The sequence below is a fragment of the Pristiophorus japonicus genome, chromosome 1 (genome assembly GCF_044704955.1).
Source record: "Pristiophorus japonicus isolate sPriJap1 chromosome 1, sPriJap1.hap1, whole genome shotgun sequence".
Taxonomy (NCBI): Eukaryota; Metazoa; Chordata; class Chondrichthyes; family Pristiophoridae; genus Pristiophorus; species Pristiophorus japonicus.
In genome coordinates this window covers 286959794-286972174 of record NC_091977.1, presented here as the reverse complement: position 1 = coordinate 286972174, position 12381 = coordinate 286959794, and positions in this window count along the sequence as shown.

The following is a 12381-nucleotide window of genomic DNA, read 5'->3' as shown; positions in this document are numbered from 1 at the left end:
GAGAAATTTAGAATTCAACAGAGGAGGACAAAGGGTTTACTTAGAAGGGGGAAAATAGAGTATGAGAGTAAGCTTGCTGGGAACATAAAAACTGACTGCAAAAGCCTCTATGGATATGTGAAGAGAAAAAGATTAGTGAAGACAAATGTAGGTCCCTTGTAATCAGAATCAGGTGAATTTATAATGGGGAACAAAGAAATTGCAGACCAATTGAACAAATACTTTGGTTCTGTCTTCACTAAGGAAGTCACAAATAACTTTCTGGAAACACTAGGGGACCAAGGTCTAGCGAGAAGGAGGAACTGAAGGAAATCTTTATTAGTCAGGAAATTGTGTTAGTGAAATTGATGGGATTGAAGGCCAATAAATCCCCACGGCCTGATAATTTGCAGCCCTGAGTACTTAAGGAAGTGGCCCTAGAAATAGTGGATGCATTGCTGGTCATTTTCCAACATTCTATAGACCCTGGATCAGTTCCTATGGATTGGAGGGTAGCTAATGTAACCCCACTTTTTAAGAAAGGAGGTGAGAGAAAACAGGGTTAGCCTTACATCGATAGTGGGGAAAATGTTGGAATCAATTATTAAAGATGTAATAGCAGCACATTTGGAAAGCAGTGACAGGATCAGTCCAAGTCAGCATGGATTTATGAAAGGGAAATCATGCTAAACAAATCTTCTAGAATTTTTTGAGGATGTAACTAATAGAGTGGACAATGGAGAACCAGTGGATGTGGTGTATTTGGACTTTCAAAAGGCTTTTGACAAGGTCGCACACAAGAGATTAGTGTGCAAAATGAAAGCACATGTTATTGGAGGTAATGTATTGACGTGGATAGAGAACTGGTTGGCAGACAGGATGCAAAGAGTAGGAATAAACGGGTCCTTTTCAGACTGGCAGGCAGTGACTAGTGGTACTGCAAGTTTCAGTGCTGGGACCCCAGCTATTTACAATATACATTAATGATTTAGACGAAGGAATTGAATGTAATATCTCCACGTTTGCAGATGACACTAAGCTGAGTGGCAGTGTGAGCTGTGAGGAGGATACTAAGAGGCTGCAGGGTGACTTGGATAGGTTGGTGAGTGGGCAAATGCATGGCAGATGCAGTATAATGTAGATATATGTGAGTTTATCTACTTAGGTGACAAAAACAGGAAGGCAGAATATTATTTGAATGGTGACAGATTAGGAAAAGGGGAGATGCAATGAGACCTGGGTGTCATGGTATATCAGTCATTGAAAGTTGGCATGCAGGTACAGCAGGTGGTGAAGAAGGCAAATGGCATGTTGGCCTTCATAGCGAGAGGATTTGAGTGTAGGAGCAGGGAGGACATACTGCAGTTGTACAGGGCCTTTGTGAGGCCACACCTTGAATAGTGTGTACAGTTTTGGTCTCCTAATCTGAGGAAGGACATTCTTGCTATTGAGGGAGTGCAGCGAAGGTTCACCAGACTGATTCCCGGGATGACAGGACTGACATATGAAGAAAGTCTGGATCGACTAGGCTTATATTCATTGGAATTTAAAAGAATGAGAAGGGATCTCATAGAAACATATAAAATTCTGACGGGATTGGACAGGTTAAATGCGGGAAGAATGTCCCCGATGTTGGGGAAGTCCAAACCCAGCGGTCACAGTCTAAGGATAAGGGGTAAGCCATTTAGGACCGAGATGAGGAGAAACTTCTTCACTCAGAGAATTGTGAACCTATGGAATTTTCTACCACAGAAAGTTGTTGAGGTCAGTTCGTTAGATATATTCAAAAGAGAGTTAGAGGTGGCCCTTACAACTAAAGGGATCAAGGCGTATGTAGAGAAAGCAGGAATGGGGTACTAAAGTTGCATCATCAGCCATGATCATATTGAATGGTGGTGCAGGCTCGAAGGGCAAAATAGCCTACTCCTGCACATATTTTTTATGTTTCCATGTTTTCTCAACATGACTGAGCAGCAGTGCCAAAGCAGGCTCAAGCTATCATGACAGGTCGTCGCAAACATTTGCACATTGCTGGAATAAGTCCTGCAGCCCAGAGGAGTGGGTGGACATGCCTTACCTGTGGCTGTCAAAGTCACCAGTGCCTCAAATTCTTCGCCTTAGGCTCCTTCCAGGGATCTACAGCAGACATTTGCAGCAACATGCAGTTGGTTGCTCACAGATGCATCACACAGGTCACTGATGTCACGTTTGACAAGTCAGCCAATTATAACAAATTTGCCATTGATTAAGCCAGTGTTCCTGAGCAGGCGCTTGGGTTTGCCACTCTGGCTAGCATCCCACAAGTGCAGGGCATCATCGACTGCACACAGGTGGCCATCAGGGCACCCTAACATCATGCAGGAGTCTTTGTCAACCACAAGGGCTTCCACTCCCTCAATGTCTGCAACCATAGGAAGATCATCATGCATGTATGCACCAACGTCCCTGGCAGCGGTCATGACTCTTTCATCCTGCGCTAGTCGCTGCTACAAACAGACTTTCTGGCTGGCTGCTTGGAGCTTGGAGACAAGGGCTATCCATTAAAGACATGGCTCATGACATACTTGAAGAGGCCAAGTATAGAGGCCAAGAAGAGATATAATGAACACCAAATTTCTACCAGATGTGCCATAGAGCAGACAATAGGCATGCTCAAAATGCACTCTAAATGACTTAACAGATCTGAGGAGCCCTTCAGTACGTACCATCCAGGGTCTCCAAAATCATCCTGGTCTGCTGTGCCCTACGCAACATAGCACAGCAGCCAGGATTAGCACTTCATGAGTAGCAAGTCATTCTGCGCACAGCCTCTACAGTGGAGGAGGAGGAGCATGAGGAAGCTGCGCTCCAGATCCCATAGCAGCCAAACATTGCTGCCCAGGAGGCCAGGGATGGGCTCATCATGGCCAGATTTACTGAACTTTACGCATTGCACCCATTTGGTGGCCACATGCTGTGCCAGGTTAGCACCACCCTTCAGCATTAAGTTTCCCTACAATGTATAAACCATTCCTTTCACAGTGACCACCATTGCTGGGTGTAATTTTATGCCTCACCATTCACTCCAACTCACGAAGCCATTTCATAAAGTGCACATAAATTTGCCCATCAAAGTGGTGAAAATAAAGATTACAGTAACAGAAACTTTGCTGGGTCATTTAACAAAACACACAAGTGGCTACACTTGTGAATCTACTTGTGTGTCATTTGCCTTTTCCGAGTGCTTCTACAAGGTGCTAGCCCTGTGGCTTCAGCAGAGGTAGAGGCAGCCTGCTCACTTCCCTGCTGCGACTGCTTAGATGTTTTTTTCGATGTTCTCTGGGTTTTGAAGCCTCTGATGGCACCGCCAATCTCTGCTCCTCCTGCGACTGTGCACAGGTAGACTTGGCCATCACGATCGCAGGAGGCAATTGGGGCTCTGATTGAGGGGGTGACAATGGCGAAGTGTGAGCGCTTTGAGAGGAGCCTTCACTTCTATGGAGCACTCAATGTCGTCCCTCTCAAGGGCCACCTGCACTTCCCTGGTAGCAAGGAACTCGAGAGCACCTTGCTGCACAGCAGTGGGGCCATGACGACCCATTCTATGGTGATATCCCTCCTCGAGAGGAGGTCTGTAAGCGTCTGCCATCTATTCTCCATAGAGACCATGTGCTCCTGTGAGTGGCACATTAGCTGCTCCAAGCAGGTGGCCATCCTATCCATGGAATAGCCTGCAATCACCATCATCTGCGACAGGGTTGTGCTCATGTTGCAGATGGACTCCTCCATTCTCTGTACATTTGCAGACATCGCGGTCGCAAAACCTGTCGAAGCTTCCTGCACTTTGTGCTGCACTCCAGGATCTTCCTCTTTCTGGAAAGCCCCCAAGGCTCAGTGTCTGCATGCAGTTGAGCCGAGCTAGGTGCGTCCTGTGCTCGCTGTTGTGGAGTTTCCAGTGATGTTCCTGTCAACACGAACTGTTCTCACTCACTTGTGAGTTGAGAGACACCAGGTGACAACACTACTCTAACTCGTGTGGGATCCACCGAGGTATGCGTCTCTGCGATGGTGTTGGGTATGCTTCTGTCTGATGATGCTGCACCCTCAGTGGCTGGAGGCTCCTCTGAGAATCATCTTCCTCTTCCTCCTGGACAGAGGGGGAGGGGGGGACTCTTGATGGACCTGTGGGACAGTAAAGAGATTATTTAGATATTTCATATCAAGAATGTGTACAGATACCATTATGCACATGATGAACATTCAGTGGCTGCTGACATCAGTCCCCATATGAGTGACAGCTGTATGCAGATGTAATTCTGTCACCAGATTTCTGAGATGTCCTCCTCTCTGCATCTCCCACCTCCAGCTGCTCGGTGATGCCAAAAGCTTCCAAGGCAGCCTCCTCTTCTGATTTTAGGGTCACCAATGATGGCACTTCACCTCAGGTTGTCTCCCACTCCCATTTATTGTAAGCTCACTTTTCCTGCCATCATTGAAAAGAAGAGATGCTTGAGTGAGAATGATGGAATGACTGTAATGATTACATGGGTTACAACTTTAGAGGGAGACTATGATGGAGTGAGGTGGCAATGCCAAGTAGCATGTTGTCCTTGTGTGTTGTTATTTGGTATGATTGCATTAGGAATTGGGTGAGTGTGATGGGTGGCTAGTGAGATGGGAATGTGAAAATATAGCTAGAGAGGGATGGATGGGCGTGCAAGGTAAGTTGGATGTGCAGCAGCAGGTTTGGGAAGGCACAGTGATGGGGATGTGATGAGAGGCACAGCATGATGAGGTTGAGTGTGGCTTTGCACTCACCTTTCCTGATCTAATGAGATCATTGAAACGTTTGCGGCACTGCACCCAGGGCCTCCTGATGACATCCCTGCAGTCGACCTCCTTTGTTATTTGGAGCAAGGTTCTTTTGGTCTCCTGGGGAGGTCTCTTCTGCCTATTAGAAGGGTAGGAGAACTCCCTGCATGCTCTCACTCCCGCTGCAAACATATGGAGGGAGTCATCAGAGAACCTGGGTGCAGCCCTATGTCTCAGTGCAGTTATATTTAGCACTCTTTCCAGCAGTCCAGTTTGTGCAGTGTGCTGCCTGTACATTCCTAGATGAACCTTCAAATACAATGTGGCCAAGGCTCCTTTAAATATCCCAGCTGAAAACACGTCGTTGCCTATGTCACCAGATCTGCACCATTTAATTGTGCCGGATAATGTGCAGGGCGGGCTTAAAATGCCCTATTAATGCAAAGTCGCTCTGAGGAGCGGCATGAAATCAGGAATGGGGTCATGACTCATCACGGTGAGCCCCGCACTCAACCAGCCAGCTACAGAAAATTCTGACCTTTACTGTTTTCCCATTCTCCTTTTAAGGAAGAAACCTATCGCTACCTAGTCTGGCCTATAAGAACATAGAACATAAGAAATAGGAGCAGCAGTAGGCCATACGGCCCCTCGAGCCTGCTCCACCATTTAATATGATCATGGCTGATCCGATCATGGACTCAGGTCCACTTCCCTGTCCGTTCCCCATAAACCCTTATTCCCTTATCGGTTAAGAAACTGTCTATCTCTGTCTTAAATTTATTCAATGTCCCAGCTTCCACAGCTCTCTGAAGCAGCGAATTCCACAAATTTACAACCCTCTGAGAGAAGAAATTCCTCCTCATCTCAGTTTTAAATGGGGGCCCCTTATTCTAAGATTATGCCACCCAAGTTCTAATGTCCTCTATCAGTGGAAACACCCTCTCTGCATCCACCTTGTCAAACCCCTTCATTATCTTATATGTTTCGATAAGATCACCTCACATTCTTCTGAATTCCAATGAGTAAAGACCCAACCTACTCAATCTTTCCTCATAAGTCAACCCCCTCATCTCTGGAATCAACCTAGTGAACCTTCTCTGAACTGTCTCCAAAGCAAGTATATCCTTTTTTAAATATGGAAACCAAAACTGTATGCAGTATTCCAGGTGGCCTCACCAATACGCTATATAACTGTAGTAAGACTTCCCTGGTTTTATACTCCATCCCCTTTGCAATAAAGGCCAAGATTCCATTGGACTTCCTGATCACTTGCTGTACCTGCATATTAGTAGTCATCATCATCATAGGCAGTCCCGCGAAATCGAGGAAGACGTTCCTGAAGTGAATTCTTTGGTGGCTGAACAATCTGATACGAGAGCCATGGACTCTGTCACAGGTGGGACAAATATTCGCTGAGGGAAAGGGTGTGTCGGACTGGTTTGCCGTATGCTCCTTCCATTGCCTGTACTTGACCTCTTACATAGAAACATATAAAATAGGTGCAGGAGTAGGCTATTCGGCCCTTCTAGCCTGCACCGCCATTCAATGAGTTCATGGCTGAACATGCAACTTCAGTACCCCATTCCTGCTTTCTCACCATACCCCTTGATTCCCCTAGTAGTAAGGACTTCATCTAACTCCTTTTTGAATATATTTAGTGAATTGGCCTCAACAACTTTCTGTGGTAGAGAATTCCACAGGTTCACCACACTCTGGGTGAAGAAATTCCTCCTCATCTCGGTCCTAAATGGCTTCCCCCTTATCCTTAGACTGTGTCCCCTGGTTCTGGACTTCCCCAACATTGGGAACATTCTTCCTGCATCTAACCTGTCTAACCCCGTCAGAATTTTAAACGTTTCTATGAGGTCCCCTCTCATTCTTCTGAATTCCAGTGAATACAAGCCCAGTTGATCCAGTCTTTCTTGATAGGTCAGTCCCGCCATTCCAGGAATCAGTCTGGTGAACCTTCGCTGCACTCCCTCAATAGCAAGAATGTCCTTCCTCAGGTTAGGAGACCAAAACTGTACACAATACTCCAGGTGTGGCCTCACCAAGGCCCTGTACAATTGTAGCAATACCTCCCTGCCCCTGTACTCAAATCCCCTCGCTATGAAGGCCAACATGCCATTTGCTTTCTTAACCGCCTGCTGTACCTGCATGCCAACCTTCAATGACTGATGTACCATGACACCCAGGTCTCTTTGCACCTCCCCTTTTCCTAATCTGTCACCATTCAGATAATAGTCTGTCTCTCTGTTTTTACCACCAAAGTGGATAACCTCACATTTATCCACATTATACTTCATCTGCCATGCATTTGCCCACTCACCTAACCTATCCAAGTCACTCTGCAGCCTCATAGCATCCTCCTCGCAGCTCACACTGCCACCCAACTTAGTGTCATCCGCAAATTAGGAGATACTACATTCAATTCCCTCGTCTAAATCATTAATGTACAGTGTAAACAGCTGGGGCCCCAGCACAGAACCTTGCGGTACCCCACTAGTCACTGCCTGCCATTCTGAAAAGTCCCCATTTACTCCTACTCTTTGCTTCCTATCTGACAACCAGTTCTCAATCCATGTCAGCACACTACCCCCAATCCCATGTGCTTTAACTTTGCACATTAATCTCTTGTGTGGGACCTTGTCAAAAGCCTTCTGAAAGTCCAAATATACCACATCAACTGGTTCTCCCTTGTCCACTCTACTGGAAACATCCTCAAAAAATTCCAGAAGATTTGTCAAGCATGATTTCTCTTTCACAAATCCATGCTGACTTGGACCTATCATATTACCTCTTTCCAAATGCACTGCTATGACATCCTTAATAATTGATTCCATCATTTTACCCACTACCGATGTTAGGCTGACCGGTCTATAATTCCCTATTTTCTCTCTCCCTCCTTTTTTGAGATTCGAAGAGCTTAACGCCCTCCTGGATGCACTTTCTCCACCTAGGGCGGTCTTCGGCCAAGGACTATCAGATTTCAGTGGTGATGTCGCACTTTATCAGGGAGGCTTTGAGGGTGTCCTTGTAATGTTTCCACTGCCCACCTTTGGTTTGTTTGCCATGAAGGAGCTCTGCATAGAGCATTTGTTTCGGGAGTCTCATGTCTGGCATGCAAACTATGTGGCCTGCCCAGCGAAGTTAATTAAGTGTGGTCAGTGCTTCAATGCTGGGGATGTTAGCCTGGACAAGGACACTGATGTTGTCCTCCCAGGGGATTTGTAGGATCTTGCGGAGACATCATTAGTAATATATCTCCAGCGACTTGAGGTGTCTTCTGTACATCATCCATGCCTCTGATCCATACAGGAGGGCGGGTATTACTACAGCCCTGTAGACTATGAGCTTGGTGGTAGATTTGAGGGCCTGGTCTTTGAACACTCTTTTCCTCAGGCAGCCGAAGGCTGCACTGGCGCACTGGAGGCGGTGTTGAATCTCCGCATCAATGTCTGCTCTTATTGATAAAGGCTCACGAGGTATGGGAAATGGTCCACGTTGTCGAGGGCCACGCCATGAATCTTGATGACTGGGGGACAATACTGTGCGGCGAGGGCAGGCTGGTGGAGGACCTTTGTCTTATGGATGTTAAGCGTAATACTAGTAGCAATATTCGGCAGTCCATCGTGTCGAAGATGGCCCACTTCCACACCAAAATGATGAGCGAACAGGTGTTTCCCGAACTACATCCTGAAGGGTGGAAGATGCCTGTGCGTGAATTCTTTTAACGTGGAGTGGCCGTTGCACACCAGCCACCATACGGGCTTGACGGAGCAAGGTCTTGGTCCAGTGGCAAGGGTTGACCAAGACGACTGGAGACCAAGCTCTGCTGCATGGACCTAGTACGCACACATATTCCTACTGTCCATAGATCGCAGTGTGGGCTGGCCCGTGCTGCAACTTCCCTGGGCCCCGACCCCATACTAACCTTGTCTGTTTCATGCACCAGTACCCCCAGGTCCCACTGTACTGCAGCACTTTGCAATTTTTCTCCATTTAAAAAATAACTTGCTCCTCGATTTTTTCTGCCAAAGTGCAAGCCCACACAGTTTCCAACATTATTCTCCATCTGCCAAATTTTTGCCCGCTCACCTAGTCTGTCTATGTCCTTTTGCAGGTTTTTTGTGTCCTTCTCACACATTGTTTTTCCTCCCATCTTTGTATCATCAGCAAACTTAGCTATGTTACATTCAGTCCCTTCATCCAAGTTGTTAATATAGATTGTAAATAGTTGGGGTCCCAGCACTGATCCCTGAGGCACCCCACTAGTTACTGATTGCCAACCCGAGAATGAACCATTTATCCCGACTCCCTGTTTTCAGTTATTTAGCCAATCCTCTATCCATGCTAATATACTACCCCAAACCCCATGAACTTTTATCTTGTGCAGTAAACTTTTATGTGGCACCTTGTCAAATGATTTCTGGAAGTCCAAATACATCACATCTACTGATTTCCCCTTTATTCACCCTGTTCATTACATCCTCAAAAAATTCCAGCAAATTTGTCAAACATGACTTCCCCTTCATAAATCAATGCTGACTCTGCCTGAATTATGCTTTTCTAAATGTCCTGCTGCTGCTTCTTTAATACTGGACTCCAACATTTTCCCAACCATAGATGTTAGGCTAACTGGTCTATCGTTTCCTGCTTTTTTCTGCCTCCTTTTTGAAATAGGAGCGTTACATTTGCAGTTTTCCAATCTGTTGGGATCTCCCCAGAATCCGGGGAATTTTGGTAAATTACAACCAAGGCATCCACTATCCCTGCCGCTACCTCTCTTAATAACCTCGGCTGCAAGCCATCAGGTCCAGAGGATTTATCCGCCTTTTACTGCGTACACCTCCTTTGTGATTGTGATTGTGTTAAGTTCCTCTCCCCCTTGACTATCCACTGTTGGGATATTTTTAGTGTCCTCACCGTAAAGACCTATACAAAATATTTGTTCTGAATTTCTGCCATCTCCATGTTCCCCATCACTAATTTCCCGGTCTCATCCTCTAAGGGACCAACATGTACTTTCGCCACTCATTTCCTTTTTATATACCTTTAGAAACTCTTGCTATCTGTTTTTAGATTTCGTGCTAGTTTACTTTCATAGTCCCTTCCCTTTCTTAATCATTATTTTAGTCATATTTTGCTGGTTTTAAAAGCTTCCCAGTCTTCTGTCCTCCCACTAGTTTTGGCCACTTTATATGCCCTTGTTTTTAATTGGATACCGTCCTTTATTTCTTTAGTTAGCCACGGAGAGCTATCTTTCCTTTTACACTCTTTTCTCCTCACTGGAATATATTTTTCTTGAGAGTTATGAAATATCTCCTTAAATGTATGCCACTGTTCATCAACCATCCTACATTTTAATCGATTTTCCCAGTCCACTTTAACAAACTCTGCTCTCATACCTTTGTAGTCTCTTTTATTTAAGTACGTTGGTTTGAGATCCAACTTTCTTGCCCTCCATCTGAATTTGAAATTCAACCATGCTATGGTCACTCGTTCCAAGGGGATCCATTACTAGGAGATTGTTTATTAATCCTGTTTCATTACACAGGACCAGATCTAAGATAGCCTGCCCCCTGGTTGATTCAGTTTCATACTGCTCAAGGAACCCGTCCCTTATGCACTCTCCCTCAAGGCTACCCTGACCAATTTGATTTGTCCAATTAACATGGGAGGTTAAAATCACCCATGATTATTGCTGTTCCCTTTTGACAAGCCCCCACTATTTCCTGGTTTATACTCCGACCAACAGAGTTGCTACTGTTAGGGGGCCTATAGACTATGCTTAGCAATGACTTTTTCCTCTATTTCTTATCTCCACCCAAGCTGTTTCAACATCCTGATCATTTGAGCCAATATCGTTTCTCACTATTGCAGTGATTCAATCCTTTATCAACAGAGCTACCCCACTTCCTTTTGCTTTCTGTCTGTCCTTCCGAATAGGCAAGTACCACTGAATGTTTAGTTCCCAGTCTTGGTCACTTTGCAACCACATCTCTGTAATGGCTATCAGATCATACCCATTTGTAACTATTTGTGCCGACAGCTCATCTAATTTGTTACGATTGCTGCGTGCATTCAGATAAAGAGCTTTTAAATGTGTTTTCTTACCATTTTCTCTTGCTATAGCCCCAGTTTCTGACACACTCTTATGTTTATAGATTCTATCCCTTCCTGTCACGCTCTGGTTTTCGTTTCCCCCAATGCTACCCTGCTCTATTGCCTTCACCTTGTTCTTTGAGCTTTTAGGTTTCTGCTCAGCTGAACCCTCCCCCCCCACTAATTAGTTTAAAACTCTCTCTGCAGGCCGAGTTATTTGATTCATCAGGACACTAGTCCCAGCATGGTGCAAGTGGAGGACGTCCCGACGGAACAGCTCGCCCTTACCCCATTACTCGTGCCAGTGTCCCAGGAAACAAAACCCATTTCTCCAACACCAGCCTTTGAGCCACGAGTTTAGCTCTCTGATCTTATTTAACCAATGTAAATTTGCTCATGGGTCGGGTAGTAATCCAGAGATTATTACCTTTGTGGTTCTGCTTTTTAATTTGGGCCCTACATGCTCATAATCCCTGAGCAGAATCGTCTTGGCTGTCCTATCTATGTCGTTGGTACCCACATGTATATTTGAAAAAAAACAGAAAATGCTGGATGTCATGTATCTTACATTATTATATATAACTGTATCCTAACATGCTATACATGACTGTAATAAGATATGACCTGTAACCACCAGCATATCTTACCACCAGGGGTGCACTTGCAAGAGACAGGTATATAAGGACAGGTCTCAGGCAAGTGCGGCATTCCAGAGCTGTGAAATAAAGGTGCAGGTCCAGAGTGACCTTGACTTCACTACATGCCTCGTGTGAATCTGTACTGAGGGGACAGGACTTTACAGTGGCGACGAGTTACGGGATTACAGAATCCACAGAATGGCGAACAACGGATCAGATGAAAAGTACAATGCGGGAGACAATTGGGAGGATTTTATAGAAAGGCTCCAGCAAAGCTTTGTAACCAAAGACTGGTTAGGCGATGATAAGGCAGACAAGAGAAGAGCCCATCTCTTGACCAGCTGCGGCTCAAAAACATATGCTTTAATGAAGGATCTGTTGGCACCCGAGAAACCAGCAAGCAAGTCGTTTGAAGAATTGAGCACACTGGTAAGAGACCACCTGAAGCCAGCGAGCAGCCTACACATGGCCAGACACAGGTTCTACAACTACAGACGCTGTGTGGGCCAGAGCATTCCCAACTTCGTGGCGGAACTTCGGAGGTTGGCTAGTTTATGTGAGTTCTCCGATGAACTGAGGAGAGAAATGCTGAGAGACTTTTTCGTTGAAGGAATAGGCCACGCAGGCATATTCCGAAAGCTCATAGAGACCAAGAACCTGACCTTAGAGGCAGCAGTACTGGTTGCACAGACATTCTTGGTAGGGGAAGAAGAAACGAGGTTGATTTACAATGCAGGTACGACAACTAACGAAATATCGGAATAAGAAGTTCACAGCACTAAACAAGCTGCTACCCCCACACACAGACAAAACCGGGAGAATAGGCTCTTGACAGCAGGCAGAAGCCATCAGGGCCACAGGAACGGCC